The 27,337-nt window shown below is 46.8% G+C and overlaps 1 protein-coding gene and 1 pseudogene across 22 annotated transcripts in view; one reads left to right on the forward strand and one right to left on the reverse strand.

Moving 5' to 3' along the window:
• Nucleotides 1-27,337, reverse strand: part of Fnbp1 (formin binding protein 1) — a 125,786-nt gene that overhangs the window by 97,855 nt on the left and 594 nt on the right. The window lies entirely within an intron of this gene.
• Nucleotides 277-27,114, forward strand: LOC142856681 (small ribosomal subunit protein uS11-like; annotated as a pseudogene).

Consider the following 27,337-nt stretch of genomic DNA (forward strand, 5'->3'; position numbering starts at 1 on the left):
CATTCTAATTCCACGAATAAGGTACAAAAAGTTTGTTCAAAAAAGTATCTAACTGGGGGCTGGAGAGATGGCTCAGTGGTTAAGAGCATTGACTGCTCTTCCAGAGGTCCTGAGTTCAATTCCCAGCAACCATATGGTGGCTCACAACCACCAGTAGTAATAAGATCTGGTGCCAACTTCTGTCTGCAGGGACACATGCAGGCAGACCATTGTATACATAATAAATAAATCTTTTTTAAAAAGTATCTAACTGGTGGAGGAGTCTGGAGATGACGTTCAGAGATAGCACCTTGCAAGGGGAGGGAAAAGAAGGAAGAACAAGTCATCAGCCTTGGGCCTCAAGTGGCTGAAGGAGAAAATGTATTTGGTGTCTGCCATATTTTTGCATCATTCAGTGACACCTTTGTCCATGTTACCGATCTTTCTGGCAAGGAAACTATCTGCCAGGGACCGGTGGAATGAAGGTAAAGTCCTTTCCGTATGCAGCCATGTTGGCTGCCCAGGATGTAGCCCAGAGGTGCAAGGAGCTGGGCATTACTGTCCTGCATACCAAACTCCGCGCCACAGAGGAAACAGGACCAAGACCCCTGGACCTGGAGCCCAGTTAGCCCTCAGAGCTCTTGCTTGCTCAGGGATGAAGATTGAGAGGATTGAGGATGTCACCCCCATCCCCTCTGACAGCACCTGAAGGAAGGGGGGTTCGTCGTGGTTGCCAACTGTGAACAGGACTTTTCAAATTATTTTCTGTTAATAAATTGCTTTGCATGTGCAAGAGGCCAGCCTGGTCTACAGAGTGAGTTCCAAGACAGCACAGTCTCAGGTCCCACTCCACTGTCTCCTAACCCTGGTGTGGTGGCAAAGCCCATAATTCTAGCACCAGGAAGATCAAAAGTTCCTGGTCAGCCTTGGTACATAGTGAGTTTGAAATCAATCTGAGCTAAATCATTCTGTTTTTCCCTAGAGACAAGGCAATGGGAGCTAGCCAAAGTAATCTTTCTGGATAAATGTGGCAATCTGAACTATTTTCATATCTGGTCTTCCTGGTTTTGACAGTGACCTGTGGTGCATGTGAATTCAGAAAATATTTTAGGACACACCTTTTTAATCCCAGCACTCTGGAGACAGAGGCAGGTGGCTCTCTGTACATTCAGAGCCGGCTTGGTCTATATAGCAAGTTCTAGAACAGTCAGGGGTACACAATAAGACCCTGTCTCAGTAAATATTTTTTTATGATAAGTTTTGTAATTTGTTCTGATGTTTAGCACACATTAGTGAGGGATGTTTCCAAACAGATCATCATGGCCGCTCCATCTGGAGCCCAAATCTGCCTTGTAAATTCTGACTTGGCAGGCGCTAACTGGAAGGAAACTGTCTATCCCGCCGGCTTATTTTCCTGTTTATTTTGATCTTTGAAGGGGTGGCCTGCCAGACAGAAGAAAGCTCAAGATTTTCAAGTGGTCAGATGGACACAATGCTGACTTTATCTACATAAACACGGAGCTGTTTTCACAAGACCTCAACAGATTAAAAACAAAGCAACCGCTGCTACAGAGCTAGCGAGATTCGGGGAACAACACTGCAAGTCTCTTCGAAGCTGCTGGGCTGGTGTTAGGTTTTCTCCGCAGCTCCCAATCTGAATACTAAGAGGGGAAGTCCCATGAATCAATGCTTAGTGTGACACAAACCATACCAATGGAGTGAGTCTGTCCCACAGACGAGTGCCACGTCCATTTCCATGCCAACAGTACATCAACAATACACCCGAATAGGTACTGTGTGGACCAGCGAGATGGCTCAGTAGGGAAGGAACTTGCTGCCAGGCCTGACAATCCGAGTTCAATCCCAAGACCCACATGGTAGAAGAACAGAACCGATTCCCACAAGTTGTCCTCTGACCTCCACACTAACACACAAGCGACATGCACTCCCCTCCTACACACAAAACAAAAACAAAGGCCTTGGTGGTGGTGGCACGTGCCTTTAATCCCAGCACGTGAGAGGCAGAGGCAGGTGGATCTCTGTGAGTTCGAGCCCAGCCTGGTCTACAAGAGCTAGTTCCAGGACAGGCTCCAAATCTACAGAGAAACCCAGTCTTCAAAAACCAAAAACCGGAAGGAAAAAAAAAAAAGCCAGCTACTTTGGCCTGGGATGTAGGTCAATTGGTAGAGTGGTTGCCCACCAGTCACAAAGCCCCTAATTCAATCCTTGGCACTCCATAAACCAGGCACGGTGGAGGGTGCGTGTAGTCCCAGCACTCAGGTACAGGAGAATCGAGAGTTCAAGGTCACCCTCAGCAATATAATCAGTAGGTACCTGTATTTTGTTTTTTTAAAGAGATTTAGTTACACACATGCAGCCCCATGCCCACGCAAGTCAGGGAGCTGTGCATGCTAGGTGATCAAACTCAGACGAGCTCCTTCCTTCCCCGGTTTTGTTTATCGTTTTTGGATAAACAAGCGGGACTCTGTGTGTGTCTGATAGGAGTCTGAGTCTGTTTCCCCGACAGAGGACATCAGCACAGAGTCTGACTGAGCTGGCATCTGCCCATCTTAGTTTGCATTCCCTTGGTGTTCCTGTAGCCCAGGGATGAAGGGCTAAAAGCAGACTGCCACTTGAAAAAACGGCAGCGTTCCAAAGTCCTTGAGCCTCCACCCCCTGTGCATCTGGGAAGGCATTCAGAGGCAGTGCAGGGAACCCTCTGCTCCAGCTGGACCGCACCCCTGCTGAGCTGGCAGAGCACCCTTGCCTCCTGTGCCCACTGCTAACCTGTGGTATAGCTCACTTCTCCATGCTTCTAGTTTCATGTTAGCGCAGGGCAGTTTAAGTGGGGCAGAAATAGAAGTTTTACAATGATTGTGTTGCTGTTCTCAAGTGGCAATGCTTGCTAGACCAGAGAGGAAGAGGAAAGCCTGGTCCAGAAACAGCCAAAGGGTAACTACTCACTCCGGCTTGATGGACAGGGACCTGCTGGGCTACAGAAATGGCTCAGCGGCTCAGTACTCTTGTAGACCTGCAAATCTATGAGCCTAGAGATGGGAGCAGGAGGATCAGGAGTTCAAGGCCATCTTTGGAGACCTGGCCTCAAACAAAACAAAACAAAACAAAACAAATCCCCCCCAAAAAAACGAGATAAAATTATAACAATTAAAAAAAAAACAAAAATAGAACGGGACAGTGGTGGTGCGTGTCATTAATCCCAGCACTCAGGCGGGCAGAGACAGGCAGATCTCTGAGTTCAAGGCCAGCCTGGTCTACAGAGTTCCAGGACTGGCTCCATAGCTACTGAGAAACCCTGTCTCAAAAAACCAAAATAAATAAATTCTACTTAAATAAAGATAAAAATAGAAAAGCAATAAGTAGGTTGGGTAGATCACTTCCCAGCCTTGGAGAGGTCCTAGGTTTGATCCCTTCCAAGGAAAAACAGAAAAAAAAAACCCAACAAAAAACCCAAAGAAAATACCTCTAAAATAACATAAACTACTGGCTATTTTCTCCAGTGTATTTTTGATATAACATACAACTAGACATTCAAAACTAGAATAGATGGGTTTTTGGTAGTGAAAATCATGACTGTAATTTCCAGAAATGTCATACAAGAGAATCTGAAAACAGGTGTTCGGCAGTTCCCTGGGGATTCCCACAGCGCTCAGCTGAGGGCCTTGCACAATCACGTGCTGGTGGAATTGAACTGTCCCAAAGGCAAACTGGGTGGTGTGTCTAGCCCTTCGAACTGTAGTGGTCTTAAAACAGAACCAAATAGTTATCCAGGGTCACGCACTGTGATGACAGCAAGGTACAAGAATGCCATCCCAGACATACCAGGAATGCCATCATCTGCAGCTCTAGCTCCCACCGCCCAAGTGATCTGAGAGGACTGGGAGCCACCAAATGCTGGTGCTAGTAGATCAATTAACAGCTGATTTGGTAGAAATTAATTTCCATGGAGAGTAAGTCCTTGTGTTTAGTCCAGCTACGTGTGTTTTCTTAAACAGCACCTGCTAGGCCCTCCCAACCTGTTTAGCAACAAGAGTCCCCAGTCCTTCATTAAGGAGACTAAACAGGGAGGCGGTTCTTCCAGCACCCGGGAGGAATTCGAATGACTCCTCCTCCAGCTGAAGATGAGCCCGGTCTCCGGGGCATTCACCTTGGCTCTTAATTTCTGAAGACCGAGGAGCTTCTCAGATTAGCATTTGTCATTATAGCCATGAGCAAGATGCCCCACGACAAGCGATCTTTATGTGTGTGCATGCATATTTGTGTGTGCGTGCATGTGTGTGGGTGTATGTGTGTGCGCATGCATGTGTGTGTGGGTGTGTGTGGAGGAGGCCAGGGGCTACCGTCAGGTGACTTCCCTGACCACTTCCCACTTGGGATTTTATTTTTACAGAGGCAGGGGCTTTTGGCTGGCCTAGTTGGCCAGGTCGGCCAGGTTGCCCTTCTGATTCCACTTCCCCAATGTGAATTACAGGAATGAACACCCTGGCCTGGTTTATTTCTAAATTTTATGTTACGTTTTCTTTATTCACTGTGTGTGTTTGTGGGTGTGCCACAGTGCTCATGTGAAGATCTGAGGACAACGTGTGAGATTATGCTCTCTCCTTCCATCAGGTGGGTCCAGGGGCTCAAACTCAGGACAGCAGGTTTGACAGCAATCATCTTTACCACCCAAGCCACCTTGCTGACTCTCGCCTATTTTCGTAGCACTGAAGAAACTAGGCAAATGTCAGACCCCTGGGCTGCACTCCCAACCCTATTTCCTTTTAATCTTTGGAGCTTTTGTTTGTTTGTTTGAGACAAGATCTCCTGAGTCTAAAGCGTCCCCAGACTAGCTATGGAGCTGAAGAGAACCAAAAACTCTGGCTCCTCTGGTCTCCACCTCCCAAGCCTGGGAGTTCAGACATGCACGACTATGCCTGACTACCCCGGTCCTGTTTTTTATTTGTATTTTGAGATAAGATCTTACTAAGTTTCACAGACTGGCCTGCAACTCTCTTATGTGGCCTAGACAGGCTTTGAACTAATGGCCCTGTGATGGTTTGAAAGAGACATGTCCGCCATTGGGTCATGTATTTGATCCCTAGATAGTGGCACTCTTTGGGGGAGGTTATGGAGCCTTTATGGGGTACAGCCTAGATAGAGGAAGTCCGTGACTGGGGCCGGGCTTTACTGTTTTGTAGCCTTCCTCCTCTTCCTGTCTCCTTTCTGCTTCCTGTATGTATAAAGACGTGATCAATCGGCTCCCAGCCTCGGCCAGCATGCCTTGCCTCTCTAGCTGATTCTCCTTTTGGAACCTTAAGCCAAAATACACTCTTTCTTCTAGCCTACTATGGTGTTATTCACTTTTCTTCCCAGTTTATCCCAGAACCCTGGAGGCAAAGGCAGGTGGATCTCTGTGAAGTCAGAGCAAGGTCCATAGTGAATAAAAAATCTCTTTCTTCCCTAAGTTGCTTTGGTCAAGATAATTATCCCAGTAACAGAAGGTTAACCAGTTCAGATCCCCTTGCCTCTGTGCCTCAGTAGCTGGGATCGCAGGTTTGTGCCACCACACTTGGCTTGAACTCACCATTCTGAAGCAAATGGTTCAGTGGTGTTTACTATATTCACAAGCTTGGTTCCATAACATTTCTCTCATACACACCATGTGCCATGAAGCAGTCCTTTCCTACTCTCCAGCCTCTGGGCCTGACAACCACCAGTCTGAATTAGCTCTCCATAGACTTACCTGCTCTTCCTGTTTTATCTAGAAAGATCTGTACACCACGCCTGGCTCCACCCCCTTACCCATCTCACTGCCAGGGTTCACCTGAGTCCTAGCACAGGCCAGCACATCGATATTGTTACGGCTGGAAAATATCCCACTGCACGGAGACACCACATGGTTTATCCTCCCGGGATCGGCAGTTTCCTATGCTTTTCCTGATGTCAGTCCCTCACACAGTCCAAGGCAAGTGGCTTTGGTCTGCACCTCTGAAGGGGTCTTGGCAGGGCTCTCTGCGCTGCGTTTGTGTCTGGGAACCTTCTTCAGATCTAACCTGCCTATAGTCTTCACATCCATGATAATAAGAAATAATAAAGTTTTTACTAGTACTTTATTATTTTTTTTTACTAGTACTTTAACAAGTATTCCATAGAAGCGTGCACTGCCTGATACATCCCAAGGCCCAGAGTCTCACCTCCTTAACCTCACCCCTCTGGTGAGTCCCCTTCCTCCTCCTAAGGCAGCTTCACTTCTGCTTTTAGGTCACATAAACATACAAGATTTCATCCATCCATCCATGCAAAATCTAGGAGCCATAAAAGAAAAAAAACAGGGTCAGGTGGTGGTGGCACACAACTTTCATTCCAGCACTCGGGAGGCAGAGTTAGGCGGATCTCTGTGAGTTTGAGGCCAGCCTGGTCTACAGAGCGAGTTCAGGACTGGCTCCAAAGCTACAGAGAAACCCTGCCTCAAAAAACCAAAAAGAAAAAAAAAGAAAAGATATTTGTGTGCATGCGTGTGCACGGACTCACGCACATGCATAAGCACGTATGTATGTATGACTAGTCACCCACTATTGTTTTAAAGAAACATTAATTTTTGAGACAGATTCTAGCTATGTAGACCAACTGTCCTGAAATGCTAGAACTGTACACCCACCACTTAAAGGACACTTTCTAAAAAGGGTCCTAGCTGAGTGTCTGCCTGGGTCTAACCAAAAAGGTGTCTCAGCAACATATTCGTGGTGATTGACAGACAAGAACCCATGGATGGGCTGAGCATTCGGTGTGCAAAATAACATCCTCTCCTCTGTGAGGTTACTCTGGTCTCTGCCACACCAAAGGATCACAACAAGTGCAGATTTCGCACTGGGCCCTGCAGTGCTATTTAGACTGACCCTGAACCCATGGGCGCAGGTGACCAGCCTGCCTCAGCCTCAGTAGCCGGGATCCTTAACCATGCCTCCTTCCTGGGCTTGAAATGAGTATTAGCTGGGCTTACATCTGCAGCTGTGGTCCAGCCCCTTCATTCCAAGCATGTGAGTGGGGGTGCGTCCATACCACAAACAAACATTGTTTATTTTTAAATAAGCAAATCTTTTTATAGACCTGCACGCGTGAGGAGATCCACTGGGTACTGCCGTGGAGACTCTTCTCTGCACACTTAACTGTTTAGGTTTTCAGTCATGATTTCATGACCAAACAATAGTTTGAAGGAAACAGAGCCTGGTTCTTCAGGTTGATGGATCTGCTTAGAGTTATCCAAAGTGGTTTCTCCCCCGCCTGACTGCTTTCAGTGGTGTCTCTCTAGGTCGCCATCCTCCTCCTGCTCCTCCTCTTCCAAGGTAGATCTCTTGTAAGCCCAGGCTAGCCTTGAAGGGACTATTGTAGCCAAGGCTGGCCTCCATCCCCCAGGGGCTAGAATGGCAGTTCCCCACCACTTCCTGCTCCAGGTTTTCTTCTCCATCTGCTTGTTTGCACAGTCCACTTTCTCAGACAATCCCCAGTGTTCCAACACCCGAAGAAGCCAGAAGATGCTTCTAGCAGGTGTGATGGCTACTATCAAGCCAGGCCCGCTGCTGGTAAGCTTTTCCAGATTGATGCTTTTTATTTTTCTTGTCTATTTCCTGACCTACTAAAGCAACGAAAAGGCAGTAACCTTTCAGGCCGCTCGGCCAAAAACTTGCGTGTGTGTGTGTGTGTGTGTGGTGTGCGTGTGTGGTGTATGTAGTTTGTGTGTGGTATGTGTATGTGGTGTGTTGTGGTATGTTTGTGTGTGTGTGGTGTATATGGTGTGTGGTATGTGTGGTGTATGTAGTTTGTGTGTGGTATGTGTGTGTGTTGTGTTGTGTTGTGTATGGCGTGTGGTATGTGTGTGGTGTATGTGTGGTATGTGTGTGGGGTGTGTGTGGGGTGTGTGTGGTATGTGTGTGTGGTGTGTATGGGGTGTGTGTGGTATGTGTGTGGTATGTGTTTTGCATATGTGTGGTGTGTGTGGTGTGTATGGTGTGTGGTATGTGTGTGGTGTGTGTGTGGTGTGTATGGTGTGTGGTGTGTGTGTGGTGTGTGTGTGGTATGTGTGTGTGGTATGTGTTTTGCATATGTGTGGTGTGTGTGTGGTGTGTGTGTGGTATGTGTTTTGCATATGTGTGGTGTGTGTGTGGTGTGTGTGTGGTATGTGTTTTGCATATGTGTGGTGTGTGTGTGGTGTGTGTGTGGTATGTGTTTTGCATATGTGTGGTGTGTGTGTGGTGTGTGTGTGGTATGTGTTTTGCATATGTGTGGTGTGTGTGTGGTGTGTGTGTGGTATGTGTTTTGCATATGTGTGGTGTGTGTGTGGTGTGTGTGTGGTATGTGTTTTGCATATGTGTGGTGTGGTGTGTGTGACATGTATGTGTGTGGTATCTGTATGTGGGGTGTGTGTTTGTGTGTAATATATGTGTGGTATGGTGTGTATGTTTCACATGCATGTAAAAGCCAGAGGAAAACCTGTGAGAGCCCTTTATTCCTCCCGCCATGTCGGTTTCAGGGACAGAACTCAGTAGGTTCATCAGGCTTGGCAGCCATGTTGACAACACCTCGTTTGTGGGACAAGGCCTCTCGCTGAACCTGGATGGCGTGACAGCAAGCCCCTGGGGTCCTCCTGTCTCCATAGTGTTGGGGCTGCAAGCTCCACCACCATGCCCAGCTTTCACGTGGTGCTGGGGATCCAAAGCCAAGTCCTCAGTGCTTGCAAGGCAAGCACATAATTGGCTAAGCTATCTTCCCATCCCAACCAAAAAGTCTGACTTGGCAAAACAGACCGGGTACTTTTGCCTAAAGAGTCACACCCAGGATACCTAAGGCCTTCAGGAACCCTAACAGCCTACGGAACACAGCTAATGACTCTATTTATGTCCCGCTGAGCAAGGGTCAGACATCTGCAACCCCCTATTAATGTTATTGGCGTTTCTTTGAGGTGCAGTGTGGGAACGGAGCATAAAAGTTCTAAGGAGAGTTTGCAGCTTCAGAGGCTGTTACAACCATCATAACCCACATGGAATGCCTAGCCACACACTGTGAATCAGGACTTGATCAAGCTTTGGGGAGCTGAGCTCTCAACTTTAAAATGTTTATGTATTTTATATACTTGTGTGTTAGTGTGTGTGTGCACCACATGTCTGTGAATGTCCTCAGAGGCCAGAACAGGGTGTTAAATCCCAGACAGCTAAAGTTATAGGCAGTTGCAAGCCACCATGTGGGTGCTGGGAACTAAACCCAGGCCTTCTATAAGACAGCCAGGGCTCTTAACTGCTGAGCCAACTCTCTGACCCCTGGTTCTGAAACTTTTGAACATTCAGGTGGAGGAATCTGAGGCTGGCTAGTCCCCCCAAGTTTGCTGACTAGAACTGAGCCAAACACACAAGGGGATCACTGGTGGCCCAGCTTGTTCCAACAAACACCACTACTGATGGCTAATCTTAGCTGTCAACTTGACCGCCTCTGGAATCAACTAAAACCCAAGATGCTATGCACTCCAGAGAGGGATTTCCTAGATTATACCTTTTTTTGAATCAGGAAGATGCATTCTGAATGTGGGTGGCCCTTTCTGGTGGCAATCTAGACAGAAGGGCACGGAGGAGGGAAGCTGCTTTGAGCCTGTTTGCCCCAACTCTTGCTAGCAAGACCCTCTATCCTGCTGCAGCAGTTTTCCGTCACAGATATGAGACTGAATGAAAACAGGGACATGACTGTTGTGAAATGTAATTTTAACTGGGCAAGGATGTGTTTATGCTAAGGAGCATTACTTTATGTGAAGATGTGCTACATTTGTTTCCGCCACATTTTTTTTAAATATTTATTTACTTATTCATTATGGATACAATATTCTGTCTGTGTGTATGTCTGCAGGCCAGAAGAGGGCACCAGAACTCATTACAGATGGTTGTAAGCCACCATGTGGTTGCCGGGAATTGAACTCAGGATGTTTGGAAGAGCAGGCAATGCTCTTAACCGCTGAGCCATCTCTCCAGCCCCCTCCGCTGCATTTGTTTAACAAGGTAGGGATGTATGTTTAATTATGTATAGATGTGTTGCTCTTCCACCTTGCCTGCCTAAGGCACTTGATTGGTCTAATAAAGAGCTGAATGACCAATAAGTAGGCAGGAGAAGGATAGGAGGGGCTGGCAGGCAGAGAGAATAAGGAGGAGGAGGAATCTAGGCTTTGGGAGGAATCTAAGAGTCTAGGAAGCCAGGCAGCTGCTAACCAGATATAAGAATCAGGGAAGTAGCCGGGCGATGGTGGCACACGCCTTTAATCCCAGCACTCGGGAGGCAGAGGCAGGCGGATCTCTGTGAATTCGAGACCAGCCTGGTCTACAGAGCTAGTTCCAGGACAGGCTCCAAAGCCACAGAGAAATCCTGTCTCGAAAAACCCAAAAAAAAAAAAAAAAGAATCAGGGAAGTAGGATGCACAGAAAGGTAAAAAGCCCTGAGGTAAAACACAGATGAAGAGAAACAGGTTTTTATAAGAGTCAGCAAGAAACAAGCCTAAGCTAGGGTTGAGCATTCATAACTAGTAAGAAGCCTCCATGTCATGATTTGGGAGCTGGTTGGTAACCCAAAAGAAAGTCTGGTACACATGACCAGGCCAGGGTATAGTTGAGGAGAAGGTTTTTATTGTAAAAATGAGGAGCTGCAGGGGTTGGAGAGGTGGCTCAGAGGTTAAAAAGCTACTCTTCCAGAGGTCCTGAGTTCAATTCCCAGCAACCACATGGTGGCTCACAACCACCTACAATGAGATCTGGTGCCCTCTTCTAGTGTGCAGGCATACATTCTGACAGAACACTGTATACATATAAATAAACAAATAAACAACAACAAAAAAATCTAGCCAGGTGGTGGTGGTGCATGCCTTTAATTCTAGCACTTGGGAGGCAGAGATCTACAAAAGCTAGTTCCGTACAGGCTCCAAAGCTGCAGAAACCCTGTCTCAAAAAAAAAAAAAAATAATAAAAAGATGAAAAAGAAATGAGGGGATGCACAGCCAGATGCATCTGAAAGAGTCCAGACTGAACATGGCCAGCAGAATAGACCAAGCTATGAGAAGAGGGGACAGGAATATATCGAGAGAGGAGAGAGAAACAAATGAACCAACAGGGCAAGAACAAGCCAAGAGACCAAGAGAGTGTGCAGTCAAAAGGGCTGAGTTAGACTAAGGCCCCAGGGAGGGAGAGGCTTAGGGTAGGGGGCGGGGTAAGAAAAGCTGGGAGGAGCCACAGGTACCAAGTGATGTTGGGAAAGCTCTCAGGCAGGCCTGTTTCCGATCTGACACCGTCACAGAGGAAGGAACCGAGGTAGAATGGCCGGTCCAAAATGACTCAGCAAGTTTGTAACTGGAGAGGAGCCCTGAGACCTGGCTCCAGACCCACGTCGTTGAGCAAGACCGCACACTGTCTGCAAACGGCTTGTCATAATAACAATGACAATAATAGCAACAATAATAATTACCTAGGTGTGGAATCCAAACCATGCAAGACACTGAGGCCACAAGTTCAAGGCCATCCTAGGCTGCATAGAAAGTTCTAGGCCAGTTTAACCTACAGAGTAAGACCTTGTTGTTAAGTTGGGAACGTAGGTCCCAGTTCCTTGCATCTATCCCAGCCCCCAGGCCTGGTCTGGACTTCAAATCCCATCAGGCCAGGTCCTGACCCCTCCCTGGGGGTGGGGTCAGGACCACTCCCCTGGGTACTTAAGTGATCCCCCCCCCCCCAAGGAAGAACACGCGGTCTCCCTTTCCCCCTCCTGGGTGCGGCTTCCTCGGTTCTCCTCAGGGCCACCTGAGAGCGCGGATCTACCATTAAACCTGGATATTTTTTAATTTGGCTTGTTTTGATTTGGTTTGATTGGGAATTTTTGCATCATCAGGGAGCTAATATTAATATTTCTAACACTTGTCTCAAAAAAAAAAAAGACCACCACCAACAAAACTCCACAACAAAAAACAAAAACACAAAAAGCAGCCAGATATGGTGGAGCACACCTTTGATCCCAGCCCAGGAGGCAGAGGCAGGTGAATGGATCTCCGAGTTCCAGGCCAGCCAGAACTACACAATGAGACCTTGTCTCAAACAAATGACAAACACCTACCAAAACAAAACAGAAAAACCCAACCAAACAAAAAGCAGTCCAAACCAACCAAGCCAAAGGAGATACCCTCTTTATCGTCCTGCCTCGGAAATCATATGGTGTTACTCCCAGCGCTCATCCTCATCAGTAACAGTCCCAGAGATCTGTCTGCACTCCTGTCCAGGGAAGGGACACAAGGCCCAGGGCAGCACTCAAGGGGAGGGTCTGTAGGTCACATTGTAAAATGAGCCCATGGGACAGAGACAGCTCTGTGGACATCTCTGCAAAGTAGAATCCCCATGACATAGGTGCCGCCCATCCCCAGTCTCCCTTTCTCTCTCTCTCTCTCTCTCTCTCTCTCTCTCTCTCTCTCTCTCTCTCTCTCTCTCTCTCTCTCTCTCTCTCTGTTTTTCTCTTTCTCATCCCCATGCCCTCCCAATGCCCTCTAAATAAACTCTCCATACCCAAGCACTCTCTGCATGGCGTATTCTGTTTCCCGCCCGTGTTCCTCACCCGCTATGGTACCCGCAGTAATCTTTCAATGATACTCTGCCACAAGGAACAGAAAAGACTTGATGGTGGCGCACGCCTTTAATCCCAGCACTCGGGAGGCAGAGGCAGGCGGATCTCTGTGAGTTCGAGGCCAGCCTGGTCTACAGAACAAGTTCCAGGACAGGCTCCAAAGCCACAGAGAAACCCTGTCTTGAAAAATAAAAAAAAAAAAAAGACTTTACATATGTTCATGGAAGATGCTTGGAAGGCTGACTCAAGAGGATCACAAGTGTGAGGCCGCGCCCACTCTTTAAAAAAAGGGTAAATTAGCCCTAAGATATTGCTAGACTTTTTTTTTTTTTTTTTATTTTTCGAGTCAGGGTTTCTCTGTTGCTTTTTGGTTCCTGTCCTGGAACTAGCTCTTGTAGACCAGGCTGGCCTCGAACTCACAGAGATCCGCCTGCCTCTGCCTCCCGAGTGCTGGGATTAAAGGTGTGCGCCACCACCGCCCAGCTAGACTCTTTAAAATTATTTTATTAGTCCTGAATGGTGGCAAGTGCCTTTAATCCCAACACTTGGGAGAAAGAGGCAGGTGGATTTCTGAGTTTGAGGCCAATCTGGTCTACAGAGCGACTTCCAGGACAGCTAGGGATGCGCGCGCGCGTGCGCGCGTGCGCGCGCACACACACACACACAAAACCTGTCTCAGAAAACCAATAAAAAAATAAATTATTACTCATTGTTACATGTATGGTGCTTTGCCTGCATGGCTCTCTGTGTGTGCCTGGTGCTCTCAGATCCCCTGGAACCCGAGTTGCAGACAGCGGCTAGCTAGCTGCCTGTGAGTGCTGGGAACTGAACCCACATCCTTCCCAAGAGAAGCTAGAACTCTTAACCACTGAGCCATCTCTGCAGCCCTTTGTAGGTTTTAAATTTGTTGTAAAGAACAAGACAAGCAATCAGACATTGCAGCTTCCTCCTGTAATTCCAATATTTGGGCGGCCAAAGCAGGAGGACCCAAAGTTCAAGGCTAAAGAATGAGAAGGAACTGGTGAAAAAATCTGGGGAACAAGTGCTTGCCACAGAGTCCACTCACCCACCCACCCGAGTTCAGTCTCCAGTGTAAACACAGTGGAGGGAGCGCTGACTCCCACAGGCTGTCCTCTGACCTTCATTTACCTCTTGGTGCACACTCTCCTAACCCAGCACTCGGGAGGCAGAGGCAGGCAGAGGTCTGTGAGTTGGAGGTCAGCCTGGTCTACAGAGTCGAGTTCCAGGACTGTCAGAGAAGAAACCCAGAGAGATGCTTCCTTGAGAAAAAAAAAAAAGTAAGATACTCAAATAGGCTTTGGTTCCATATGCCTTTTATTTCAGCACTCAGGAAGCAGAGGCAGGAGAATTTCCATGAGTTTGAGGCCAGTCAAGGCTCACATTTCACATCATGAAATCTTGTCTTAAAAAAAAAAACAAATATAATAAAATATCTTTTTTTTAAAAAAAGGGGGGTCAATCTGTAGGTTCTGTACTCTGTCAGCATGGGAAATGCTGGAGCAGGTCAGAAGGTCCGGATGCTGGACCTAATCTGGGAGATACGGGATCGAATAGAGCTTGAATGAGAGGTGGTGGGTTTACTGTAGCCCTCAGCCTCTCTTCTCTCCCATTGCTAGCTCCACCCCCACCCCTCACCCCACCCACCGACACTGGCTCCTCCAGCATCCACAGCTTGCTGTCACTAGCCATTAAACTCATCCGATCCTGGTTGGACTTTACGCTCTCCAGGAAACTCAATATAGAATCTCATTTTCCACATAGATTAGCCTCTGGGGAAGGAATGTACAGACCAGCAAATGAGAAACTCCAGTCTCCACTTCTCATGAAGTTTCAAATTTGCATTCTGCTATTCATCAGCCTTGGGGATTTGGTTAGTATGAGTCACCTCCAGGCAAACTGAAAATACTCAAGCTGTAGACTGAAAAGCTGGGGAGCCATTGCTGGTAACCCTACCGGCCGAACAGATACAGAAGGCACGGGAGAAGCGATGGCCAGTTTCATATGAGGATGGTGTGTGCACACGTGTGTGTGTGTGTGTGTGTGTGTGTGTGTGCGCGCAGGCGCTCGCATGGAGACTAGAGGAGGACCTGAGATGTTCTATTCAATCACTCTCGACCTTAAGACAATGTCTCTCACTAAACCTGCCCCTCAGCTGGTGGCCAGCAAACCCCAGTGATCTTCCTGTCACCCAGCCACTAACCCTGTACAGCCACACCTAGCTTTTTACCTGTATTCTGGGGATGCGAACCCAGGTCCTCAATGGGCCATCTTCCCAGTCCTGGTTTGAGTTTTGTGTTCCACTGATCAGGACGAAGGCTAGGAACCTGGCTAGTTACCTACAGCTGGAAGGTGTTTCTGACCTGTTCTGAGGGGGAAGCCAATTCCACAGTGGTTTGGGCTGTGCCACTTTCTCAGGCCCCTTCTACAACCCAGGCGCACACCTGGCTCAATGGAGAGCTCTGGGTCCTCTCACACCTCACTCATCTTTTGTCTTTCGCTTCCTCTTTCCTGGAAAGGTAGTTTTGTCTCCACCCGACCTGATCCAGGCTTCCTTGACTACTTCTCAGCACTCTACCCGGATGGAACTCTTTCCCAACAGAGCTAAGCCCTCTCATTTGAATTTCTGTGTGCAGTGCCTGTCTTCAGGGCACAGAAGAGGGTGTCGGATTCCTCAGGGCTTGTTGTGAGCGGCACACAATGAATTCTGGGAACCAAAGCCAGGTCCTCAACAAGGACAGCCGGTACTCTTAACTGCTGAGCCATCTCCCCAGCCCCCATCCTGCTGTCACTTCCTGCCTACCTTCTTATCACACCCTAAACCGCTGGAAAGCAAGAACCCCAACCATACTCTTCGAAGCTCAAAAAATAGAATGGAAGGTAAGTTGCACAAAGGCCACACCACCCACGCTCGCCACGCCACCCGCGCTTGCCACCCCTGCTGCGCTCACCTGGCACATGGCCAGTTGTCTTCATTTTCTTTCCAGTCCATGGTGTTGTGTCATTGTTTCCCACTGACATTTGTCCAGAATAATAATGACAATTAAGAACATCACACACACGGGCTGGGGAGTGTCTCGGAGGCTAGAAGTGCCGCTATTCACGCATGAAGACCTGAGTTTGAATCCCCAGGACCCACACAGAGGTTGGGCATGGCCAAAGGTGCCTATCATCCTGATACTGGAGACAGATCTCAGGGGTTTGCTGGCCAGCCAGTCTGACCTAAGAAGTGAAGCGCTTCAGATACAGTGAGACCCCGTGTCAAGGAAGAAGGGGGCAAGAAGTAAAGGAAGACACCATCCCTGCTCCTGCCCCCCCAAAACACACAATTAAAGGAGATTGAAAATATTCAGAGCCACAGTGAAATTTCTATTTACACACTCACAGACACCCAGGCAATCCAAACATCTTTGTCTAAACACTTACAGGAATGTCCACATACATCGTTCCTAAAGTAAATATTTTTCTTTTTTTTTCTTTTTTTTTGGAGTAAATATTTTTAAATCTAAGTTATTTTTGTTGAGAAGAAATCGATCCTGAGCTAAGCTGATATGCAGAATAATTTATTAGATGTCTCAAGTGGCAAGTACCCAATTTTGTGAGGGGAGAAAGTATGTGACTTAAGTATCTGCTTTAAAAAGTGGTAAAAATATCCCAAGAGAACCATTAAACTCTAGGATATCTTAAAATTATATATTTAGTAGACTCAAGTATACAGTAAACCTTAGGACAGTGGTGTCTTAGTCAGGGTTTCTATTGCTTTAACAAAACACCATGACCAAAAAGCAAGTTGGGGAGGAAAGGGTTTATTTGGCTTACACTTCAACATTGCTGTTCATCACTGAAGGAAGTCAGGACAGGCACTCAAACAGGGTAGGATCCTGGAGGCAGGAGCTGATGCAGAGGCCATGGAAGGGTGCTCCTTACTGACTTGCTCCCCATGGCTTGGTCAACCTGCTTTTTTATAGAACTCAGGACCAGCAACCCAGGGATGGCCCCACCCACAATGGGCTGGGCCCTCGCCCATTGATCACTAATTGAGAAAATGCCTTACAGCTGGATCTCATGGAGGCCTTTCCTCAGCTGAGGCTCTCTGATGACTCTAGCTTGTGTCAAGCTGACTCACAAAACCAGCCGGTACAAGTGGGTTTTTATTTATTTGTTTTATGTGTGTGTCTGAGCGTATGTGCACCCCATGTGCGCAGGTGTCCAAAAGCCAGAAGAGGATTTGGATCCCCTGGAACTGGATGGAGTTACAGTTGGTTGGCAGCTGGGGTGCTGAAAACCGAACCCCAATCCTGTGCAAGCATGGTCAGTAGTCTTACCAGCTGAGCTGTCTCTGCAGCCACAGTATAGTGTTTCGAGGGCTTATTTTTTTTTTAATCGTCTTTTTTTTCCTTGGTTTTTCACACCAGGGTTTGTCTGTGTAGCCCTGGCTGTCCTGGAACTAGCTCTGTAGACCAGGCTGGCCTCGCACTCAAGAGATCCGCCTGCCTCTGCCTCCTGAGTGCTGGATTAAAGGCGTATGCCACCATGCTCAGTTTCTTTCTTGGTTTTTTTTTTTTTTTTTTTTTTTTTTGGTTTTTCGAGATAGGGTTTCTCTGTGGCTTTGGAGCCTGTCCTGGAACTATCTCTGTAGACCAGGCTGGTCTCGAACTCACAGAGATCCGCCTGCCTCTGCCTCCCGAGTGCTGGGATTAAAGGCGTGCGCCACCATCGCCCGGCTCTCAGTTTCTTTCTTTTCTTTAAAGAAAAAGGAAAACACACTGTAGTATGACCTCCTGAGAGCTAGACTGCTTTACAAAACAGTGTCTTGTAGGCATTTTTCAAAGATCAATTTGTTTTGATGCGTTTTTTTTTTTTGTTTTGTTGTTTGCTTGTTTGTTTTTATATTTTTGGTTGTGAGCCTAGCCTTTAACGGCTGAGCCATCCCTCCAGGCCTGCTTGTTTGTTTTTATGTTTGTCGGTTTTTGAGACAGTTTTATGTTGGGCTGACCTCAAACTTCATATGTAGATGAGAAGACCCTAAACTTCCAAGACTCTGCTTCCTACGTACTGGGACTCTGGGCGTGACCCAACACACCCAGCCAAATATCAGGTTGTCTTATTTTATTGTTAACACATACAAAGAATCAATTTTAAATCAAAGGACAAAGAGTCTGTGTGAAAACCGGAAGGCAGAGTGCCGTGATGCCAAGCCTTTGTGAAACCAGCTAGCATCAAGAGTCCTTAGTTCATGCCCAAGGACCAGGGCTTTTCTTCCCATAGCCCTCCTCTTCAATATAGCTCCCACTGACTCTCTGGCTCGCACCAGACTCACGGCACAGGCAAGCGAGCACTCGCCCCAGTGCCTCCCCGGGAAGGACAGCATCACCACAATGCAGAGGTCAGAAAGCGAGGGACGGAGATGACCAGCCCGGTGTCACCAGCCCCTTCTGCAGTGTTGCTCTCTCAGGGGGAGATCTATGCACCATTTCTCCCCAGGGAAATGCCATCTCATCTCTGGAACCTGCACACAACTTGGGCTGGGCATAAATAAATACAAGCCCAAGGGGACCAGCTCCCTTTAAAGGTCCATGTTTCTTTTTTGCCATGGAGAGTAGAGGAAGCGTTTGAAAAATCTTTACCTCAAGAACCAAAACACTGAGGGACGAGGGTGGTGGCCCAGTCACTAGAGCTTGAGGACTCACATTCAAACTCCACAAGGAGAAAAAGTCAGCACTGGGAGGTGTGAGAGGTGTCAGAGTCAGACAGGTGTCAGCCAGCCCACCCAGCAGAAAGAGAGCTGCAGGGTGAGCGAGAGACCTTGCCTCACACAAAAAAAGATAAGGGTGACAGAGGAAAACAAGATGAAGTCAACCTCTGTCTACACAGGTGCACACACACACACACACACACACCACACCACACCAAAACAAACAAACAAATGACTAAATAGAACCTTTGAAAGCCTTACATAGGATATCCGGAATACCCACAAAGTGGCCAATAGCTATTCTCCCTCTTATTCTTTCTCAATTTAGTTAAAAATACTTTTCAAACATACTTTCTTAGAAAAACAAACAAAATACCTACCAAAACAAACCAAAAACCAACACCTTTCTACTATTCTGGCTAAGACCCATATGAACTAATGTCTTGAAATGGGGGGGGTGGTATTTGGGAGATGGATGCTGGGCTAAGACTTCCCCGGCATTCATGAGAACCTGGCTCCTGGGGATACAAAGATGCTCAGCTGAGAGAGCTTAACTGCTCTTGCAGAAGAACCTGGCACCTACACCAGCCTGCTCACAACTGCCTGCAACTCCAGCTGCAGGAGATCTGACACTGTCTTCTAGCCTCCCTGCTTGGGTACCAGCACACACGTGGAACACACGCATGTAGGCAGGCACTCACACATACACATAAAACAGAAAATAATGAATCTTTAGGAAAAGAAAAACACCTGAGTTCTGTTCCCAGCACCAAAAACCAAGCAAATACAAAGGAGGGGAGCCAGAAGTTGTGGCACACACACTCAGGAAGCAGAGGCTGGCCGATCTCTGAGTTCGAGTCTAGCCTGGTCTACAGAGTGAGTTTCAGGGTAGCCAAGGCTACCACATAGAGATACCTTGCCTTGGAAAAAGAAAAGAGAAGGAAAAAAGAAAAAGAAAGAAAAGAAAAATGAAGGAATTGCTGGACCACTGACAGCCGCCAGCTTCCATTCACAGCCATGTCTACCGGGCCCGTAGTCCACAGCAATTAGCCTAACCACACCTTCTCAATAAGACAGCAGCATCAAACGTTTCATGAGCCAGGCCTGAGGCACAGCCCAGTGATCACAACTGCGGGAGAGACGAGGCAGAAGATTCAAACACAAAACTAGGCTGGGCTCCAGAGCGCAAGGTCAGTCTAGACATCTTACTGAGACTCTAAAAGGAAAATAAAAGGAGGGGGGATAAATTTTGGTGGAAGAAGATTTTTAAAATATTTATTTTATGTGTACAGTTGCTTTGCCTGCATGTGTGTCTGTGCACCATGTATGAGAAATGCCCTCAGCATCCAAAGAGTGCATTGGATTCTGCTAGAACAGAAGTAACAGGTGGGTGCTGGGATTCGAACCCAGGTCCTCTGGAAGAACAGCTGTGGTCTTAACCTTTAAGCCAGCTCAACAGCCCCTTGTGTCATGCCCTAGGTTCAACTCCAGCACCAAAACAAAACAAAAGTTTTAGGGACCCAAGCCTGTATGGCTGACAAGGGAAACAGGAGCGAGCAAGGGGGACAGGGAACCATGACTATTCAGACAGAAACAAACTTTGAACTATTGCTGGCTGACTTTGGTGCCAGGAAGAGAAAGTTTCATTTACATGGGAGCAGCACTCAGGGGTGAGCGTGGGGAGTGGCTCCACCAGCCCGAGCCTCATCTAGAAACTGGAACTAACTAGTTCCTTAGGTTCAGCAAGGAGGTGCTTATTGCCACTAGATACCTAATGAATTCTAGCTCTCCTTCTTCCATATTTTAAACAGTGGGGAGAACATGCGGCCCAGACATGGTTCCCCAGAAAACCAGGGAGCAGGAAGGCATTATAGCGTTCAGTTGAGACTGTTGAGGACCCTACGAGGGCACACTAGGTACAAAGTTTATTTAAAATTTTCTATATAATTTGAGGCCAGCCTGGTCTACAGAACGAGTTCCAGACAGCTAGAAAAACCCTGCCTCAAAACAAAACAAAAAACAACACCAAAAAAAGAAAATTTATATATTAAAACACTCAAACAAAGAAAAAAACAACAAAACAAAATGCTTAAAGAATAAAATTAGTTTTTTGTGTATCTTGCTATGTAGCCCAGACTGACCTCAAACTTGCTGAGATCCTCTTGACTCAACTTTAGAGTGCTGGGGTTACAGTTGTGAGCCCCAATGCTTGCCTTTAAAATAATCTTTAGAAAAGTCGGGTGGTGGTGGCGGGTGCATGCCTTTAATACCAGCACTTGAGAGGCAGAGGTAGAGGCAGGTGGATTTCTGTGAGTTCAAGGCCAGCCTGATCTACAAGAGCTAGTTCCAGGACAGGCACCAAAGCTACAGAGAAACCCTGTCTCAGGGGAAAAAAAAACAAAAACAAAAAACCCTTTGGTTTGGTAAGATGGCTCCATGGGAAAGGAGTCTGCCACCAAGTTAATGACCCCCAATTTGATTCCAGGAACCCACTCTGTGGAAGAAAAGAACCAGCCTCAGCTAGCTGTCATCTGACCTCCCTCCTGTCAGGGTACATGTGTACCCCCATACCACAGGCATACAAAATTAATAAATAAAAATGTTAAAGCCAGCCCAGTCGTGGTGCACGCCTTTAATCCCAGCACTTGGGAGGCAGAGGCAGACATATCTCTGTGAGTTCGAGGCCAGGCTGGTCTACAGAATAAGTTTCAGGACAACCAGGGATACCCAGAGAAATACAGTCTAAATGGAAAATAAACTTTCTTTTTTAATTTAAAGAAGGAGAGGCACCAGGGCTGATTCAGTAGAGAGCTTACCTGGTATGTGAGAGGCCTAGGTTTGTTCTCAGGACTAAATAAATCAATCAGACCATTTCTGAGTACCGCAGAGCAGGACCCCTGACTCTGATCTTGGGTGAGCCATTTACCCACAAGAGGCTCAATCTGCCTGATCTCGGATTGTTACAATGGGATCACTGCAGTGTGTCAGGGCGTGTGACAAGCAGCCTCCCTGGGCTTTGCTCATCCTCTAAGTCAAGGACTTGATCACACACCATCATCCCAAGCGAGGACTACGCAAGATGAGAGCCAAGGTGGGGATAGACGGTGGCCATCTCTGCTCAAGGTGAGTCTCCCGGGATCTCCCTGATGGCTGGGTGGAGACTGCAGGACACCTGCAGTGACCTACTGGTTTTCCTAACACAGGGTGACTCCCCAGAAGGTCAAGTTCACACATCTCCCAAACCAGAAACTGTTAATCCTCACTACTTCCAGCTGAAAAGGAATCAGCATTGCCTAGTTTAACACCTTAACACATTATAAAGTTTCCTGTGGCCGGGTGGTGGTGGCTAGTTCCAGGACAGGCTCCAAAGCTACAGAGAAAGTCTGTCTCAGAAAATAAATAAATAAATAAAACTAAAGTGTCCTAATGTAACTTCTTTAGCTTCTGGGCACGAGTGCTCTGACCCACAGAGAAGAAACTGCTTTTCAAAGCAATTTTTATATCTGTGTGTGTGTTTGTGTTGTGCGTGCATAGTGGGAGTGGAAGTGTGCGCCAAAGCACGTGGAGGATGAGAGCGAAAAGTTGCCCAGACTGGTTCATGTGGGACAAAGGGCACAGGGGGAAGCGACAATCTCTGTGTCACCTCCTCACTTCTACTGGGAATCCCAAACTGTCCTAGAAAAGCCCATTTTTTATGTTATCTAGGAATATATATGAACATACATGCAAAATAATAACATATATGCATGTTACATATAATTTTATATATAATATATACATATTAGTGTATACATTATGTGTGTACACATTTGCCAAAATGCAGGAAAGTATTGTGATTAGGTTGATTTGAATTTTCACAATCAAATGTTAAACCCTAATGGGGGAAAGGATTCACTCCCTCATTTAATAAATATTTATTAAGCGCCTACATCAAGCCAGGTCTTGTTCCCAGGACAGCAGATAGAGCCCAGGGCCTCGCATACACTGCACAAGCTCTCTACCTTTGGACCACATCTGTAGCCTCTTGTATTTTTTATTTAGAGACAGAATTTTATTGAGTTGCCCCGAAAGTCTTTCGAAGCATCTGACACTGATACCTCATTTCCAAGATGGAGTCTCACTAGGTAGCTCTGGCTGGCCTGGAACTCAGAGATCTACCTGCCTCTGCTTCCCAAGTGTTCAGCTCACGTTGCTGCCTCATAAAAAGCATACACCACCATCAACGTTAGTGGCGGCACTTCCGTATACGTGATGAGCCTGGCACTATCTTAAAAACACAGCTAGAAAAAAAAACACACATGATCTCTGCAGGTAGCTTCTTAGTGTGCTGGCCTGCGTGCTTTTCGGGTTTCTCTTCATTTACACTTGGCTAATTCATTCCTTGCGAGATACTGAGTGAAGATTAAAGATGGCTGACAGGATACCAGGAGACAGCAAAACCTGGTCCTGTCACTGAGCCAGCTTCGAACTCAGACGGAGTAAAGATGAAAGCTAAATTTTCCAATGATTTTTTTCATATTTCACGCTAACGAGAAAGCTTTAAGAAAAAAAAATAGGTGAGCTGATGGCTCAGTAACCTGTCATTGTCTTCCAATAATCAGGAACAATAACAAAAAGTCACCCTAATGTAACAAACTCTTGTCCTTTCACCAGTGAGTGACCACAGTGGCAACAAGTTGGAGCAGGGAAGAAGTCTCAACATGTCACCACAAAGATCACAACCCCCAGTACCCACATAAAAAATAGCCTGGCTGGGTAGTAATAGCACACGCCTTTAATCCTAGCACTAGGGAGGCAGAGACAGGTGGATCTATGTGAGTTTGAGGCCAGCCTGGTCTGCAGAGCTAGTTCCAGGACAATCAGGGCTACACACACACAAAAAACACTGTCTTGGGGAAAAAAAAAAGCCAAAACCAAAAACCCACCACCACCAACAACAAAAAAGTACATGCACAAAACAAAAACAAAAGCCTGATGTCAAGGCTGGAGGTGTATCTCAGTGGTCAGTAGCAGTGGCTGCTCTTACAGAGACCTGGGTTTAGTTGCTAGCATCCAGGAGGCAGCTCACAGCCATCTGTAACCACAGTTTCTAGAAATCCGCTGTCCCTCTTCTGGCCACTGTGGAAACTGCATGCAAATGATACACAGACATACATGCAGGCAAAACATCCTAAAACAACAAACATACCCTGGCATGGTAGTGAATGCTTGTACTCTCTTGTACTCCTAGTGTGTGGGACCTCTGGCCTCCACAAGACACGCGCGCGCGCATGCACACACACACACACACACACACACACACACACCCCAATCTCAACAAAGTAGCTCAGGGTCTCATCACATATGCCAGGCAATCCTGCATCAATGCACTACACCTCAGCTCTGTGTTGATGATACCGATATATTCATAGATATAGAATGTCCCAGGCTAGAGGTAAAACCTGTATAGCAGAGCTGTCGGGAAGGTAAGTGCTGTCCTTCATCTTGTACAATGCGACTTGCGCAGAGTATTGGGGTTTTGCACTGAGCAGTTGTTCTATGTCATAGAGTTATAGAAATGATTTTTATAAGCCAACTACTGGAAGATTTCTTTGTCACACTGGGGATAAACCTAGGGTTTCACACATGCTATCCAAGCAACCTATCATTGTGCTAAAGTTTTAGCTTTAACTTAATCATTTTAAAACTGTCATTTAAGCTGGGCAGTGGTGGTGCACGCCTTTAATCCCAGCACTCGGGAGGCAGAGGTAGGCAGATCTCTGTGAGTTTGAGGCCAGCCTGGTCTCCAGACAGATCCAGGACATCCATGGCTACACAGAGAAAACCTGTCTTGAAAATCTCCCCAAAGAAAAGAAAAGAAAAGAATCAAACCTGCCTTTTAAGGAGGCAGAGAAAGGAGAATCTCTGAGTTTGAGGCCAGTTTGTCTACATAGTGAGCTCCAGGTCAGCCAGGGCTACACAGTTAGACCCTGTCTCACACAAAACAAAACTAAATAAAACAAAACCAAAACTAAGTAAATAAAATTTAAAACTGGCATTTATTCTTTGTTTTGTCTTCAGGGCTCCATGTATGCTATGCAAGCTCTGAGCTATGTCTCCACCCCTTTCTGTGTTCTAAGATTATTGACATAAAACTTTACTCTAAGCTGCCCAGGCAGGCCTTGAACTTTCCATCCTCCCATCTCAGCCTCCCACTAGCTGGGATTCCGGACCTGAACTAGCAGGCCTGGCTTTATTACACTCCCAATATGAAAATACAAGGCCTAATGTTCAACTACATGAATCTAACAGTTATAAACTATGAGTTTTGCATTAATTTTTATAACTTCCGGACATTTTACAGCTTCTCACAGCTCACCTAGACGGCGACTGCTTTCTGCCACAAAGAGGTTTCTAGAAGAAAAGTGTCTCACTCTTTAGCAGAGCAGGATGTGGCTTAAGAGTGGGCTGTTCCTGCAGAATGAGCATTTGAAGGCAGAGGATTTTCACTAAAGTCCCAAGACTGTATAAAATCTGTTGAGATCAGTGAAGGTCGACGAGAGTGGCAGCCACCAATCACTCATGGCCACCCAAACCGACTCCGTCTAGAAGCGTCATTCTGCCAAGTGAGGCTTTAGTACCCCATCATTATCTCATTACACATGAGCAAGGTCCCAAAGCCACCATGTAAGGAAAGCCCTTAATCAGGGCCGCAGCCTGGCCGCCAGGCGCACTGTACACCGCCAAGCTCTGGCCACTGGACCCACAGACGGTTGCCTCAGCCCCGATCCCCTCCGTTCCTCTGGGCTGGCTTTCTGTCTCTTTCTTTCTTTTCTTTTTTTCCTTGAAAACTGCTAAGAAATAATAGTAATAAAATTTAGGGGCTGGAGAGATGGCTCAGCCCTTAACAGCACTGACTGCTCTTCCAGAGGTCCTGAGTTTGATTCCCAAAAACCACATGGTGGCTCACAGCCATCTACAGTGGGATCTGATGACCTCTTCTGGCATACACGCAGACAGCGCACTCAAATACATAAAATGATTAAATAAATAATAAAAAAGAAAATTGCTAAAAAGAAAAATTAACTGATAGTGGACATGTTGGCCTTAAAACACAGATTTTGCACCCAGTTTTCTTAGTGGATGTCATATATGCCAACCTATTCCCTCCACTAAACTATAAGCTATCTGAAGGCAAACACTTCCACTCAGCATGCCCTAAAAACAAAACAGAAAAAAAAAACCTGAAACTACCTTTTTTCATTGCCACATACTTCATATATAATATGGCTGTCCAATTTGTTATTGACCGTACATAAACGCATAAGTCTACCAAGTACAACAAACCCAAACATTTCATATCTCTTGCCATTAACAATATTTCCCCATTTCCCAAGCGCTCTCTTTTTTCTCTCTACCTATGGTACTGGGTCCAACGCCCAGAACCTCACGCATGCCAGGCAAGTATTTTACCAGAATCACATACTCGGTAGCTTTTTGCTTTGCTTTTTCAGACAAGGTCATGCCATGCAGACCCAGCTGATCTGGGGATTCACTGTGTATTCCAGGCTGGATGTAAACTCAAAACAATCCTCCTGCCTCAGCCTCTCCAGTGTAGGGACTACAGTGCGAGCCACCAGGGCTGCTTCTTTGACTTCCTGTCTTCCTCTCCCAAAAGATAGGCAGGCAGAGTAGCCATGCTGCGGTTCTGGCCCCAGACACCTGCCCTTTAGATCACCAGCACGGCTAGGAAATGTCTACCCCCTCCCCCAAACCACTCAGAATCATGTATGTTCTTCATTCCTAACCCCATCCTGCTCTATGAATAAGTGACTTCTGAGGTGTCCCCACCCCATAACAACAACAACGACAACAACAACAAAAACCACCAAACAAAACTGAAGGAAGCAAAAATAAGAAAAGAACACCCAAAGGCCTACAGTTTTGCCTAACCTAGGCTAGTACAAGTGCTTCAAACTATGTGCTAACTGCCTGCTCTTCCAAAGGTCCTGAGTTCAATTCCCAGCAACCACATGGTGGCTCACAACCATCTGTAATGAGGTCTGGTATCCTCTTCTGGCCTGCAGACATACACACAGACAGAATATTGTATACATAATAAATAAATATTTATTAAAAAAACAACTATGTGCTAATTTAATTCTTTCAAAATGGGTATTTGCACGTGCCAGTCACCTGACATTGACAGCAGGATGAATGGGAATTCCTTTGACAGAAGATGTTTACAAAATGAGTTCTCCTGATTTAAGAGCCAGTGCTCCCAGGATTCTAGTATTAACAGAATACTTTAGTTAAGAAATGGTTATGTAAAAATAAGTGAAGCAAAAGGAGAAAATTAAGGAAGATGTGCTGCGTTCCTAACTGCCGTAACCTTGTTTTATTTTGACATGACATTTCTTGGCCTCATCTTGGACCTCAACACCACCCCACACTTTCTCCTCCACACCCTTCACAAATGGAATTCAGAAAGGTAGAGCGGGCACTTTGGAATCCATCACTGAGAATGACTGGTCTTGGGCATATTTCGGCGCAATAACCGCGGTTTCGTCCCCACCTCCATCCAGACCACTGCACTGCCAGCCTATGCCCTGCCTTTCCCCGGTGCTCCAGTCCAGAGGAAGGCAGGGCAACAGGCCTTGTCCCTCGGCCAACAGCCTCTTTTTCCCGGAGACGGCCTGAGGGTTGCCCTGGCGTCCTCTGACCGCCCTCGGGTGGGACCGTTTCCAGACACCAAGCTGCTTGCTAACCCACTTATACCCCAAAACGAAGGGTCCTACGAAGCCAACCCCTCTTGAAACCGTTTCCTCTGGGCAGCAGGACAGAAACAGGTCCCCAGCAACCGGCCCTTCGTGGTATCCTTATGATCCCCCCACCGCCGTCCTCCTGCGGACTAAACGCCGCAGCCCCCCTCAAATTGGGGATCTGAGCTGTCCCCAAAGAATTACAAGTGCGCCCCAACAGCCCTGGGGCTAAAGTCCTCACTTCCTGAGAGAAGACCTCATCCCTCTCTCGCAGCAC

This window comes from Microtus pennsylvanicus, chromosome 9, assembly GCF_037038515.1.
Source record: "Microtus pennsylvanicus isolate mMicPen1 chromosome 9, mMicPen1.hap1, whole genome shotgun sequence".
NCBI lineage: Eukaryota > Metazoa > Chordata > Mammalia > Rodentia > Cricetidae > Microtus > Microtus pennsylvanicus.